The sequence below is a fragment of the Canis lupus genome, chromosome 1, assembly GCF_011100685.1.
Source record: "Canis lupus familiaris isolate Mischka breed German Shepherd chromosome 1, alternate assembly UU_Cfam_GSD_1.0, whole genome shotgun sequence".
Classification (NCBI taxonomy): domain Eukaryota; kingdom Metazoa; phylum Chordata; class Mammalia; order Carnivora; family Canidae; genus Canis; species Canis lupus.
The window spans coordinates 37,888,041-37,901,127 of NC_049222.1; the positions used below are offsets into that span (position 1 = coordinate 37,888,041).

Genomic DNA, 13,087 nt, shown 5'->3' on the forward strand with positions numbered 1-13,087 from the left:
CAAAATGCTCCAGACATTATTAATTTGTGGTTGTAAGGTCTAAGGATTGTTATTACACTGTTGGCCATTACACCTCAAATCCAAACAGTTCTTTATAGACATCATTGCTATTCTCAGCAAAACTAGTCTGTCTAGATTTTATCTTGGTTGCAGGTATCTGCAAAAATCAGCCTTAAGAATAAGTCCTTTTATTTAGATTTATAGCTTTGCCTGGTACACTTCTTTTACTTCACCTGCCCTAGGGGGATGTTTAATGAGGAACAAGCACAATGTTGCTACTGAGCCCCAGTGAATTTGTCCTTCAGGAGACTGGTAAGTTTGACATTTTATTTTGACTTCAAATCCGAAAGCCAGGAAGAGGGGAAACACGTAGGTGTTGGGGAAAATGGTGTGTGGGAAGTGGCTACCAGAGGGCCGCTGCCAGTCTGTTTGGATTAGTCAGTTTATTTCAATGAACAGATCTACGACACAAGATGAATATGTTTGAATATTTGGGGAAACAAGAACCTGGAATGAAGAGCTTTAAATACTGTTGGCCTGAGCAAACTAGTCTTTCTAGGGGAGGGGGGAAATGATAGTTAAAGGGCAGATGCTGACTGCTACATGCCCCTAAACCATTAAAATGCTCTACGGTGTGTTTGCTGCATCCCCAGAGGGTCCTGGGGGGCCAGAGGGCCACAGAGGAACCAAGAGGAAAAAGTGCTGTATACTTCAGGAAATTGGGGGTCCCCTCTGCCCTCCTTTGGGAAGTGAGTATTGTAATAAGACATTATAGGCCATCTTGTGAGTCAGGCTCTGCTATCTCAGTCTTGCCTTGCACCTTGCACAGCTCCATACAGCTGGATGATCTAGTTGGCCTCAGGCGTCCCCATTCCTGGACCAGTCCTGAGAGGGAGGACAAGTGGTAGGCACCCCCAGAGTCCCTGTCTACTGGGACGTGCAATTTGATTCGGACTCTTTGAGGTTGACTTCGTACTCTGTACTCAGCCCAGCTGTCCTGCCAGGAGCTCTGGCCTCTCTGAAAAAGGAGATTCTTCTACCTCAGGCCTGTTTGACTGTGCTTTTGTGTCCTGACTTACTGTTGACCAGGGGAGGAGGATGAAGAGTAGAATTTGTCTCCTTATTTACCTCCTCCCAACTAGTAGGGGTCCTATCCAATAGGAACATCAATCTTTCACAGTGACATCCATCCGTGACAACCAGTCTTGCCTTCCAAAAGCTGCACTTTAACCTGGACCTATGAAAAACAAGATACTAATGAGGTAGGTCACAGCAGCAGACTGCCTGGGTTCCAATCTCTGCTCCATCATCTTCTAAAACTATGAATTAGAAGAACTTATTCAACCTATCAGAACTTCAGTTTTCTTATCAAGAAAGTGAAAAAAAATATACTTAGCTCATTGAGGTGGTATGAAGATTGAGAACACAGTAAATTCTTTTTTTAAAAAAATATTGTATTTATTTATTCATGAGAGACACACACATATAGAGGCAGAGACACAGGCAGAGGAAGAAGCAGGCTCCATGCAGGGAGCCTGAAGTGGGACTCGATCCCAGGTCTCCAGGATCACACCCTGGGCTGAAGGCAGCACTAAACCGCTGAGTCACCGGGGCTGTCCTAGAACACAGTAAATTCTTAAGGAGAATAAGCTACTATTCCCATAATCAGTATGTCTGATCAAATACCCCATTTTGAAAGTCTGTGACTATTTGGAGTGGCATACCCCTAAGGAAGACTGCTCAGCTATCTCTTCAGCCACACAAGGAGATTACTAGAGATAGTAATTTGGTGAAGAAATTATTTATTTTTTTATTTTTTAAAATGACCTTTTAAAAAGTCTGAAATAACATTAGACATGAAAAGTAAAAAGATTGCTACAAAGAAATACCAATATACCCATTATCCAGAGATCTTTTCAAGTGTTGTCAATTGTCCCAGGCATGCCTTTTATTACAAGTGCACCATTACTAGGACCTCTTACTGTACCCAGTAGTCATGTCTCTCTAAGCTCCTTCAATCTGGGGTAATGTATTAGGCACTCCTTGACCTTTCTAAGGTTTCTGAGCATGTCTTTTGTAGAGTTTTTCTCAATGTGGATTTGTCTAATGTTTCCTCTAGAAGAGTACCACATTAATATATTTTTGGCAAAAATACTGCAGAAGGAAGGTGGTGGTCTTGCTGTATCCTTTCAGGTGGCACATGATGCTAATTTGTCCCATTATTGATGGTGCTAATTTGATTACTTGATAAATACTATGTCTGTTAGGATTCTCCTCTGGAACCTTACCTTGGAATTACTAAGCACTTTTTGTGTGTAGATACTTTGGTTTCATGAAAATACCCCATTCTTCAGCTCCCATTCACCACTAGATGCAGCATGTATTGAATTTATTATTGCTACAATGGGCAGAAGTGGTGGTTTTCAAATTGCAATACTTTTTCTATATCTATTATTTGATATTCTACTGTAAAGAATAGTTCCTCTAATCTCTACTTATTTTTATTAGTTGAATGGATTATAACCCATCAATATGATTATTTATTTTGATGCTTTAATTTTCCCAGATTTGGACGGGAGGAGCCCCTTCCAGCTAGATAATGTCTTCTAAACTCTTTCCTTCATTGTTTTAAGGACTTCCTCTGTATTTGGCACAATATGTTCCAAGTTCATTCTCCACTTTCCTTGACCCTGATTTGGATAAGCTAATTCTCCAAGAAGGCTTGGCTCTTTTTGTGGAAAATAGTACATAGAAATCAGAGTCTGGATGTGAGGTAAGTTCATTAATACTGGGGCCTCAATGTTTGGCTTGTACCTTTCATTTACATTTTCTATTAAATCTCTTATTCCAGTCTACACTACAGAGTTTATGGCTCGTTTGAATCTTCCTCTGTTCTATATTTGTATTCACTTCTTCGTCAGTGAAAAATCAAGCCTCATCATCCTCAGCATATTTGCTTATGTGCTCAACCCCTTATGTACACAATTTCCCAGTTTACCAAGCTTCCCAATCCCCCAATGCTGATACTCCATCCTTGCACAGCCACCATTACTGGACCTGCCTGATGTCAAAGAAAGAAAAAAGGAGAGAAGGTGGACAGAAGGAAAAAAGAACATTAACAGAATTGTCTGAATTTGGTCATGGTGTCAATGGATGTTTATATTACTTCAAATATTCCTAAAATTACCTTTAGGTTTTACTTTTGTTGATCCTTTGGCTTCTATGAAATTGCTGTGTTTTGTCTTTTGATTACTATTTGGTTCCTTCTACATTCTCTGTCATGACCAGTTTCTTGCCCACTGAAAATAATAATGGTATGTATGGTCAGTCATGCACACCTTGGACCTTTCATTGTGCCAAGATTATATAATACTACAATTGACAGCTCTAACAAAATTCCGTGTGTGTGTGTGTGTGTGTGTTTGTGTGTGTGTATCTGGAGAGCAAGGCAGGGAGCAGTTTGCCAAAGGAATGGTGAGATCTATTTCCAAAAGAAGCAAGGAAAAAATGTGTATCTTCTTTTCAATCTGCATCTCTCTTCTGAGGCATTGTGATGGACTCCGAACTCATCTCTTTACCTTTGATCTTCTCCAAACTTAGCATTTTAAATGAAAACTATACATTGTTCTCCACCACCCTGACATCTCTTCTTGTATCACTAATAGCAATAAATTGAATTTTGTCATTATCAAGAAACTGAGGTTCTCTGGAGCAGGAATCATTTGATTCATCTTTAATCCCAAGCCTGAAAGTACCTTGAATTTAGTAAATGCTCAATAAACATTTGCTAAATGGATAAATTAATGGATATATGACCTACTTAAGGAAGCTGGTGTTAGATATTGTCCTCTCTTCCTTTCAAGTTAGTTTTTACAGTTAATTATTCTGGAGCAAAGTTCAGGAGTTTACACTTTTAACAAGAATCCCCAAGTGATTCTATTCAGGTCATATTTTAAGAAAAATTAAGATATGCTTCTACATTCTTGATTTCAAGTTTAAAAAGAGAATTTAATTCTCCAGTGCCACTATTAGAGTACTTTTTTGATGGTTATAGATATTATGATTATGTGTTTTAAAAGGAGTTAGATGCAACTCTAATTGCCTATTGACCTTCCAGGATGCAAATTAACACAAAATTATTTTTCTTCTACTGTATCATATGTGCCACATAAATATTTCTTTATATTCTTCCAAATAACTCTTTACTATCTATGCACTTAGTGGTTGAATCGAAAATGAAACTTCCTGTTTCTATGGAATACGGGAATACAGTTACTCTTGATTTATCGAATGCAATAGGCAACCTTTTAGGATTACAAAATTGCTAATGCATGAGCACAAATGCAATGGGGCTCAAAAGACGTCTAGAGAACGTTTACAGATAACCTGGTATCATACACTATTCACAGGACTAGATACGTGGCAAACAGGTTTTGTTATCATGGCATATTTTTCTTCCAACTACTTAGACTTATATTAATACCTTATATCATTTTCCACATGGGTGGATTTTCTTTATACTTTTTAACTGAATAATCTCATGAGGAAAACTAAGAATTATTCCCACTAATATCTACTGTTTATTCAATAAAAAACAGAGATTTGTGAAAGTTATATATGAATTACATGTTCTCTTTGTCCAATAAGACCTACAGTATTTGTGTTTGAATAAAATAATTTAAAAAGTTAGCCTGTTTATGTCTATGATGTCTACAGATGTGAGCATATCAACTTGTGAGAGAAGAATCTGTGTTCCTTCCTGTGGGAGCATTCACTCTGGATAGAGAGTGAGAGTCTTCAGTGACAAGGTTTCACCCCAGGTCAGATCAGTTGGGCACTTGGCTTATTACCATGTTACTTAAAGTAGCTGAGTTAGGGAGCTCAAAGACATGGCCCACCACTTCAAGGACCCAGAGACAGACTCTGGGCCTCTCAATCCCATTTTCACATCTGATGCATTCAGTTGTCCGTTCCATTCCCCTGCTGACATTTGTATTTTATCATTACATTTTATAACCTCTAGTCTCTTCTTGTGTCTCCTCCTCCCCTTTGTACATGGAATTTTACAACAGAGCCCCAGGGCCTTGAATAAAAGGATCATATGATCAAAGTATGATGCCCATTTGGCAAGAGGAGTTTGAATTGCACTCCTCCTAAACTGATTTACCGAAAGGAAAGAAAGGACATTATCACAGATAAAATCTGTGAATTAATCTCTCTCTCTTTTCTTCTTATTTTGAGAGGGGAAATGGGGAAAAATTTTTAGGCAAATGTAGTTAGAGAAAGAATTTTTTTAAGTATATCACAATAGGAAAAGTAAAAACAGACTATTTATATGCCAATAATAGCTACCTGTGACTCATATAGTATATCGATATCATTTCTCACACACAACACAAACATTTTTACCACACTCACAAACAATATTGACAGACTTTTGAGTGTCAGGCAATGCCAGTGCAATGTGAAATTGAAAAATGAACAGCTATTAATCAACAAAGGTTACTCTCTGGATGGTCCATTCTCCTAAGGGTGTCTATGAATTAGTAGTCATGGTTTCAGAGTCCAATTATTCCTGAAATTCTCTGCCTGTGTAAATAGATGTTTATTCTCAGTCATCAGTTTACTCAGTAAACTGTTGTATATACATGGTTACAGAGTGAGCGTGATTAATCAGAGCTCACCAAGGTAGCAGAATTTGGCTCTAATAGCAGTAATGTTCACAAGAGAAGAATCAGCTACTAGGGTGGTTCATTAAAAACAACATGGACCAAGTAATCTTTCATACTTGAGTATGCCTATTCAACCATGATAAACCAGTGAGGCTAGTAGTCAATGAAGAAAAGAGAAAAAGCCTAGCCTACGTTAATCTTCACTCTGCTAACTTGTTTTCCACAGATCAGGCTATGCCACTGACATTCCTCAGGGGAATTAGCAATGTAATTGCCACTTAATTACAGTGCTCTATCATAGATCAATTTTTACTTCAGAGAATTATGCTGGGAAATGTGCCTAAGGAGCCTTATTTCTTTCTACACATCTAGAGAGTTTCTGCTATCCTAAAAACATTTTAAAGGAAGGATAGACTAAGGCTGTTTGACTGCATCAGAAAAGCCAGAGCTGTCAAAGCTCCCTTAAATTTGATGTCTCTAGAAATAAGAACATTTACAGAGAACAACAGGCCTGGGAGAAATTAATAGGAAGCTGCTCACCATGAAAAAAAGGGAGAGGAAATGCTCAATGAACAAGGAAAGCAAGACAGGCATGTGTTCTTAAAGAGAGGCAGTGAGTTTTTCACTTTTTCTTACCTCAACTCCCAGATCACCTTATTGCCCAGAATGCATCAAAATCAATTAAGAGTCCACCTCTCACAGCAGATTTGGGCAAGATTTCACTAATGAAAGGAAGTGTAGTTAAAGCCAGCCTTATCACTAACCTGCTCTGTAACCTTGGGAGATATTTTAATATCCTGGTATGTCAGACTCCTTGTCTATAAAATGGGAATAATACTAGTATATTCTTACAATAGAAAAGTTTGCTATAAATATTTTAAAAAAAAGAATGTGCATAAAGCTTAGACTTTTTTTAGTAGAAATAAACATAAATTAACTTTTAAAAATTGAAGTATATTTGACATATAACGTACATTTAAGGTATACATGCTAATTTGATACTTATATATTTAATATGTTTGCCATTGTTGTGATAGTTAGAATCTCTATCACATCACATAAGTATTATTTCTCATTTTAAGAACTGTTAATGTTTAGACTTAGTGTTGTAACTATTGATTATATTACTAAACCGTAATTCTGTCATTGGTTTGCTCCTCTTCAATGGTAATTTCTGCTAGCAGTTTGTATTTTTCTATCAATTCTCTCTCTAGTAATTTGTTTAAAAAGTAGAATTGTGAAAAAAATTGAGAATTGATAACTTTGATTTTAATGTGACAATTTATAGAGCAAAACTATGTTTTTGGTACTTGTGGGTAAAGACAGGTAAAGAAATCAGTATTTACTAAACGCCCTCAAATTCTCCTACATTTCCATATGGTAGATGGTAAAACTTCTATCCAAAGTGAAAAAAAATTAGGCTCAGGGAAGTAAAATAGCATTTTTAATATATTAATAATTTTCTCAGCTTTTCAATTATAGAACCTTTGTGAAGACAAAAATATCACAGACATTTCATAATAGTCATAAGCATTATAATTGTTGAATGAGAAAATGCATAGTAATTGAGTATAATGTTTATAATTTTTTTTAAGATTTTATTTATTTTTGACACACACACGCAGAGAGAGAGAGAGGCAGAGAAACAGGCAGAGGGAGGAGCAGGCTTCATGTAGGGAGCCTGATGTGGGACTCGATCCCAGGTCTCCAGGATCATGCCCTGAGCCGAAGGTGGTGCTAAACTGCTGAGCCACCCGGGCTGTACTATAATGTTTATAATGTATAATAATTGAGTATAAATGTAGAGTATATCAGTCTCAATTGTAACAAGATAAGAACAAAAAAGTGGGTTGTTATCTTTATATAACCTGTAAACTATCATGTATACATTAGTATAGAATTATTAGATTTATTCTTGCAATAAATCTGTATGGACCTCTAGGGCTTCTTAATCAAAAGTTTTAGGAACCTCACACTACATAATTATGTATATTATAATCATTAATTATTATAATCATTGATTATATATTATTGATTATGAATTATTGTCTGTTACTATATTATTTGTTATATCATTGATTATTATATATCATTATTATGATCATTGACTATGTAACATATTTCACAGCAGTTTTGAAGTATTTTTAGATACTTGTTTTTTTCTCTATTTCACTTAGATTAAGTTTACTAAAAATATCATATTTATATAAATGAGATTTAATAAATATAAACTAATGGATATCTTTCATTGCTATTAAAATAAGCATTTGCTCATGTAGAATATGTGTGTTTTAGGGAATATTTTTGTGGGGCTTCACATTAATAAGAAAAACTTACTTTAATAAGGCAGTGAGCGACAATTTCAGAACTAACAGAAAGTTTTTCGTAAACAAATCTGCTTTATATTTTAGACATGATAACATTAGGAAATGAGTAGTTATCATCAACGTTGATTTAGAACTCACCAGCTGTTGAGTTCCCTTGTTTGATCTGTTTAAAGTTCTGAGAACTGGAAATCTCATCCCCTCTGAGTCTATCTTAGCAATCCCTTTTAATACAAAACTTGAGGAGGACTGCCTCTGTCTATATTACCTAGAATGACTGACAGTGATGACTTTCAGATACCACTTCTTTGTTTTTTGAAGCAAGAAGTCAAAAACACAATTATGGTAAAATACATAAAGACTGTCAAACTTCCTTTCCTTTTGTTCTTTCCATTTGTATAATTTATGTAGATAGACTATAAGAAACAGAATATGGTAAGATTACTACTGTACTGTACATTCCTAAAAGCAGTTGACAGAATCCATATATTTAGAGAACAAAGCAATATTGTGTCATGAAAAATGACTATCCTGACTTGCATAAAGCAGAGTAGGTTACTAAAACATTATGTAATTTACTTAGTCAAAAACAAATTGTTTCTTTTTGTTATGAGTTTGTCACCAGAATACAGGTCTTATGAAAAACATCACTAAATTTAAGACAAAATGGAAAAGGAAAAGATTCACGTCATATTTGCTATCATTGGACATGTAAATTCAAGAAAGTCTATTACTACCAGCCATCTGTTCTACAAATGTAGTTGGAATCAATAGAATAACTATCAACATTTTTGAGAATGAGTCTGCTAAGATGGGAAAGTCTCCTTTAGATATGCCTTGGAAAAACTTAAGCCTGAATGTGAATATGGTATCACATGGGTATCTCCATGTGGAAATTTGGGACCAGTAAGTATGTGGCCATCACTACTACTCCAGGACACAGAGACTTTATCAAAAACATGATCACAGGTACATTTCAGGTTGACAGTGTTGTTCTGATTGTTGCTGATGGTATTTGTAAATTTGAAGCTGGTATCTCCAAGACTGAGTAAACCAATCAGCATACCCTACTGGCTTACATGTTGGGTTTGAACCAATTGATTGTTGGTGTTAACACAATGGATTCTACTGAGATACTTTATAGTTAAAAGAGAAATGAGGAAGTCAGCCTCTGTATTAAGAAAAGTTTCTATAACCTTAACACATTAGCATTGGTTCCAAATTCTGGCTTAAATGGTGGAACATGCTGGAGTTAAATGTTAAAATACCTTGGTTCAAGGGATAGAAATTCACTATAAGGATGGAAGTGCCAATGGAATTATACTACTTGAAGCTCTGGATTACATCTTACTACCAACTCATATAATTGACAAATCTTTCATCTGTCCCTCCAGGTTGTTTATAAAATTGGTGGTATTAGTATAGCTTCTGTGAGCTGAATGACTAGTGTTCTAAACCAGGCCTAATGGCATACCTGGCTGGCTCAGTCAGTGGAGTATGCAACCCTTTTTTTTTTTTTTTTTTTGAGTATGCAACTCTTGATTGCATCATGAGTTTGAGCCCTGGCATAGAACTTACTTAATAAAAAATAAATAAACCATAGAATGAGGGATCCCTGGGTGGCGCAGCGGTTTGGCACCTGCCTTTGGCCCAGGGCGCGATCCTGGAGACCCAGGATCGAATCCCACATCGGGCTCCCAGTGCATGGAGCCTGCTTCTCCCTCTGCCTGTGTCTCTGCCTCTCTCTCTCTCTCTCTGTGACTATCATAAATAAATAAAGAAATTAAAAAAATTAAAAAAAAAAAATAAACCATAGAATGAGCAAATAAAAAAAATCAATAAAAATACAAAAAAAAACCTAAAAAGAAACAATTAAAATTAAACCAGGCATACAACCATCTTTGCTCCAGTCAACATTACAACTGAAAAAAAGTCTGTTGCAATACATTTTGAAAGTTTGTGTGAAACTCTGCCTGGGAACAGCATGGACTTCAATGTCAAGAACATGCCTGTCAAAGATGCTTATTGTGACAATGTGGCTTGTAGTGGCAAAAATGACTTACTAATGAAAGAAGCTGGCTTTACTGTTCAGGTGATTATCCAGAACCATTCAGGCCAGATTAGTGCTGGTTATCCATGTAAGCTGGAGTATCACACCACTCACATTGCTTGTAAGTTTGCCAAGCAGTGGAAGAAGATTGATAGCTACTCTAGTAAGAATATAGCAGTTGGCCCAAATTCTTGAAATCTAGGGGTACTGCTATCATTGACATGGTTTCTCACAAAATAATGTATGTTGAAAATTTTTATCATCCTCTGGATCATTTTGCTGTTCATAATGTGATGCAGAGAGTTGTTACGTAGTAGTAGTGGACCTCACGTACTGCTGTGGCTGGCAAATTCACCACCTCTGCTCAAAAAAACCCAGATTGGCTAAATGAATATTATCCAGAACATGGCACTTAGTCTTGATTGTGGAAGAACATCTCAGAACGGTTTGTCTCACTTGTCATTTAAGTTTAATAGTGAAAGACTGGTTAATGATATAAATGCTCAGAAAATAAGGAATGTTTTCCAGACCGTTTTGTGTGTGTGTGTGTGTGTGTGTGTGTGTGTGGTAATTTTAAGTTGTTAGATTTTAAAATCAGTACTTTTAAAATAGAAACATCTTGACCAAAATCTGTCAGAGAATTTTGAGACCCATTAAAATGAAGTTTGAAAAAAACCTATGTCTTCTTTTGGTCAATACCAAAGCTTCCCATAGAATTTCTTAGGCATAAGGCTTAAGGAAAGAGAGTTGCTTGTGATCTCTTTCTGGTGTTCCATTTGCCAAAGCTTGATGAATTAGATATTGCAGAATTGACTGATTATTCTCAGGGCAGTGATTAAAGTGTTTTTATCTAAAACAAAAAAAAAAAAAAAGGAAAATAGAATTTAAAAGGTGTGTTTTTTTTCTTCACTTATATCTAATAAAAAGAATCATATCTTAAGTTGATTTAGATACTTGGTGAAAAGTTAGGGGAGAGATCAAGTTTTAATACTTCATATTTCTTAGTATAGAAAAGATAAAGAGTAACTTACAATGTTATATGTTACCTTATAAGAGGACCAAAATTCTGCAATATTACAAGCCATGTGTGTTACATAGAGAATTTAATTTTATGTATTCTATCAATATTCAGTTAACTTGTTGGTACCATCTCTTATGCTTCATTTCCCAGTTCTTAAATGCATTCTCACACTTACAAATAATTCATCAGAGTTTGTTAAAACAAGAGTCTGAATTATAAGGTTAAGTATTTTGGAGGGGCCTGCTTTTAGGAGTTAATGGCATCTAGTTTCTAGGAAAATAAAGATACTGAAAATTGAAAAATAAAAACCATTTCAGAATTCCTTTCCTTGTAAGGGTAGAATAGCTTGTTGCATATCAATACCTTCATCATGAATAAATAGAAGTACCTGAAAAAAATCTGTTTGATAACATTGAAGACCTTTCAAGGCAACCAAAGCTTCAACAGTTAGGATCTTGGAATAAAGAAACAAAAATTGGGATGAACCCCATATTACAATTATTCTAAAAATTTTACAAGTACCTAAAAATGCTCTCAAGGCACTTTTAAGCACTTTAAGTTGGAGAGGCTAAAAGAACAAGCAGAGTGAGATAATAAGAAATTAGCAAACTGAATAGATATTCCAGTAATTGTGTGGGAGCAGGAAAACAAAAATTATAGTTTAGGGTCAGTGAAGGACATTCTGACTTCCAGTTTGAGTCTGAAAGGTATATACTCTAGGGATAAGAGCCAATCAAAAATAGACTAAACTTCAGAAAAAGTGAAATCCAGGTTTGAATCCTATGTAATCTGTCCCTATCTTAATAGCTTTCCTGAAAGCAAAATTATATCCTCTATGAAAAAAGATAATGTTTATAAGGGCCTCAAATTACATTTGCAATTTTATGCACAAATTATCTGGAATTCAATAAAAAATGATCAGATATGCCATAGGAATAACTGACCAAAAAATAAAAACAAAAGAAAAACCCAAACACAAGAGGAAAAAAGAGACCATAAGAGCAGATCCACAAGTGATTATAGGTATTGGAGTTATCAGTTGTAAACATTAATATAATTGATTTATATATCCAATAAAATAGATGACAAGATTAAAAAGTTCAATAGAAAACTGGAATGTATGAAAATATTCTAATGGAAAACAAAATTTAAAAATATAGCAAATGAATAAAATTTTTTTAAAGGGTAAGCATTTAACAATAAATTAGATGCAGCAGAATTAAGAAATATGAACCAAAAATCAAGTCACTAGAAAATATATAGATTGAAGCATGGCAAAAATAAAGATGAAAATATAGAAAATATCTTAATCAATTTATAGGCAAGAAAGCAAAAAGCCATTACATGTGAAATTGTAATCTTAGAAGAAGGGAAGAATGTGAAAAGACAGAGTCAATTGCTGCTGAGATCATAGCTGAGAATTGTTTCAAAACATAGAAACAATAAAAATCCACAGATTAGAGAAGTTCTGTGAATACCCAGAAGGGTGAATCAAAAGAACTATACCTGAGAATCTGGAAATGTTACATTAAATTTGACGAAACCTAAAGGGACCAAAAAAAAAAAAAAATCCTAAAGCAGACAGAGAGCAGTAAATTATGCAATACATTGTCTGATACCTGACTTTTCTGCAGAAATTATGGAGGCAATAAGACAATGTTTAAAATGCAGAAAAGAATTAACTGCCAACCTAGTGAAAATATCCTTCAAAATAAAGGCATATCAAAGATACTTTCAAGCAATAAAAATATGGGGAGAACCATAACTAATAGCATTACACTAAAAAAACAAAACAAAACAAACATGGAGTTCTTCAGGTAGAAGAAAAATTATTATAGTTGAAAAAACAAAAATATATAACAAAATGATTAGAAATGGGGCTAAATAAATATTGGAAGTATAAAAATAATAAGGTCCTGTGGTATTTAAAATAAATGTAGAATTAAAATTCATTAAAATAATAATACCAAATTGGGAAGGAAAAAATGTAATTAACTAATCTAAGAATCTTGTGTTGACT

At 34.9% G+C, this 13,087-nt stretch overlaps 1 long non-coding RNA gene across 5 annotated transcripts in view; it reads right to left on the reverse strand.

Annotated features, from left to right (window-relative positions):
- Positions 1-1,558: 1,558 nt before the first annotated feature.
- LOC111095623 overlaps positions 1,559-13,087 on the reverse strand; it is a 56,316-nt gene continuing 44,787 nt past the window's right edge. For 3 of the 5 annotated variants that reach the window (XR_005353642.1, XR_005353640.1, XR_005353638.1), the window contains one exon: positions 1,625-3,299. This is a non-coding gene — a long non-coding RNA (uncharacterized LOC111095623). The other 2 variants (XR_005353641.1, XR_005353639.1) reach the window with 2 other exon arrangements.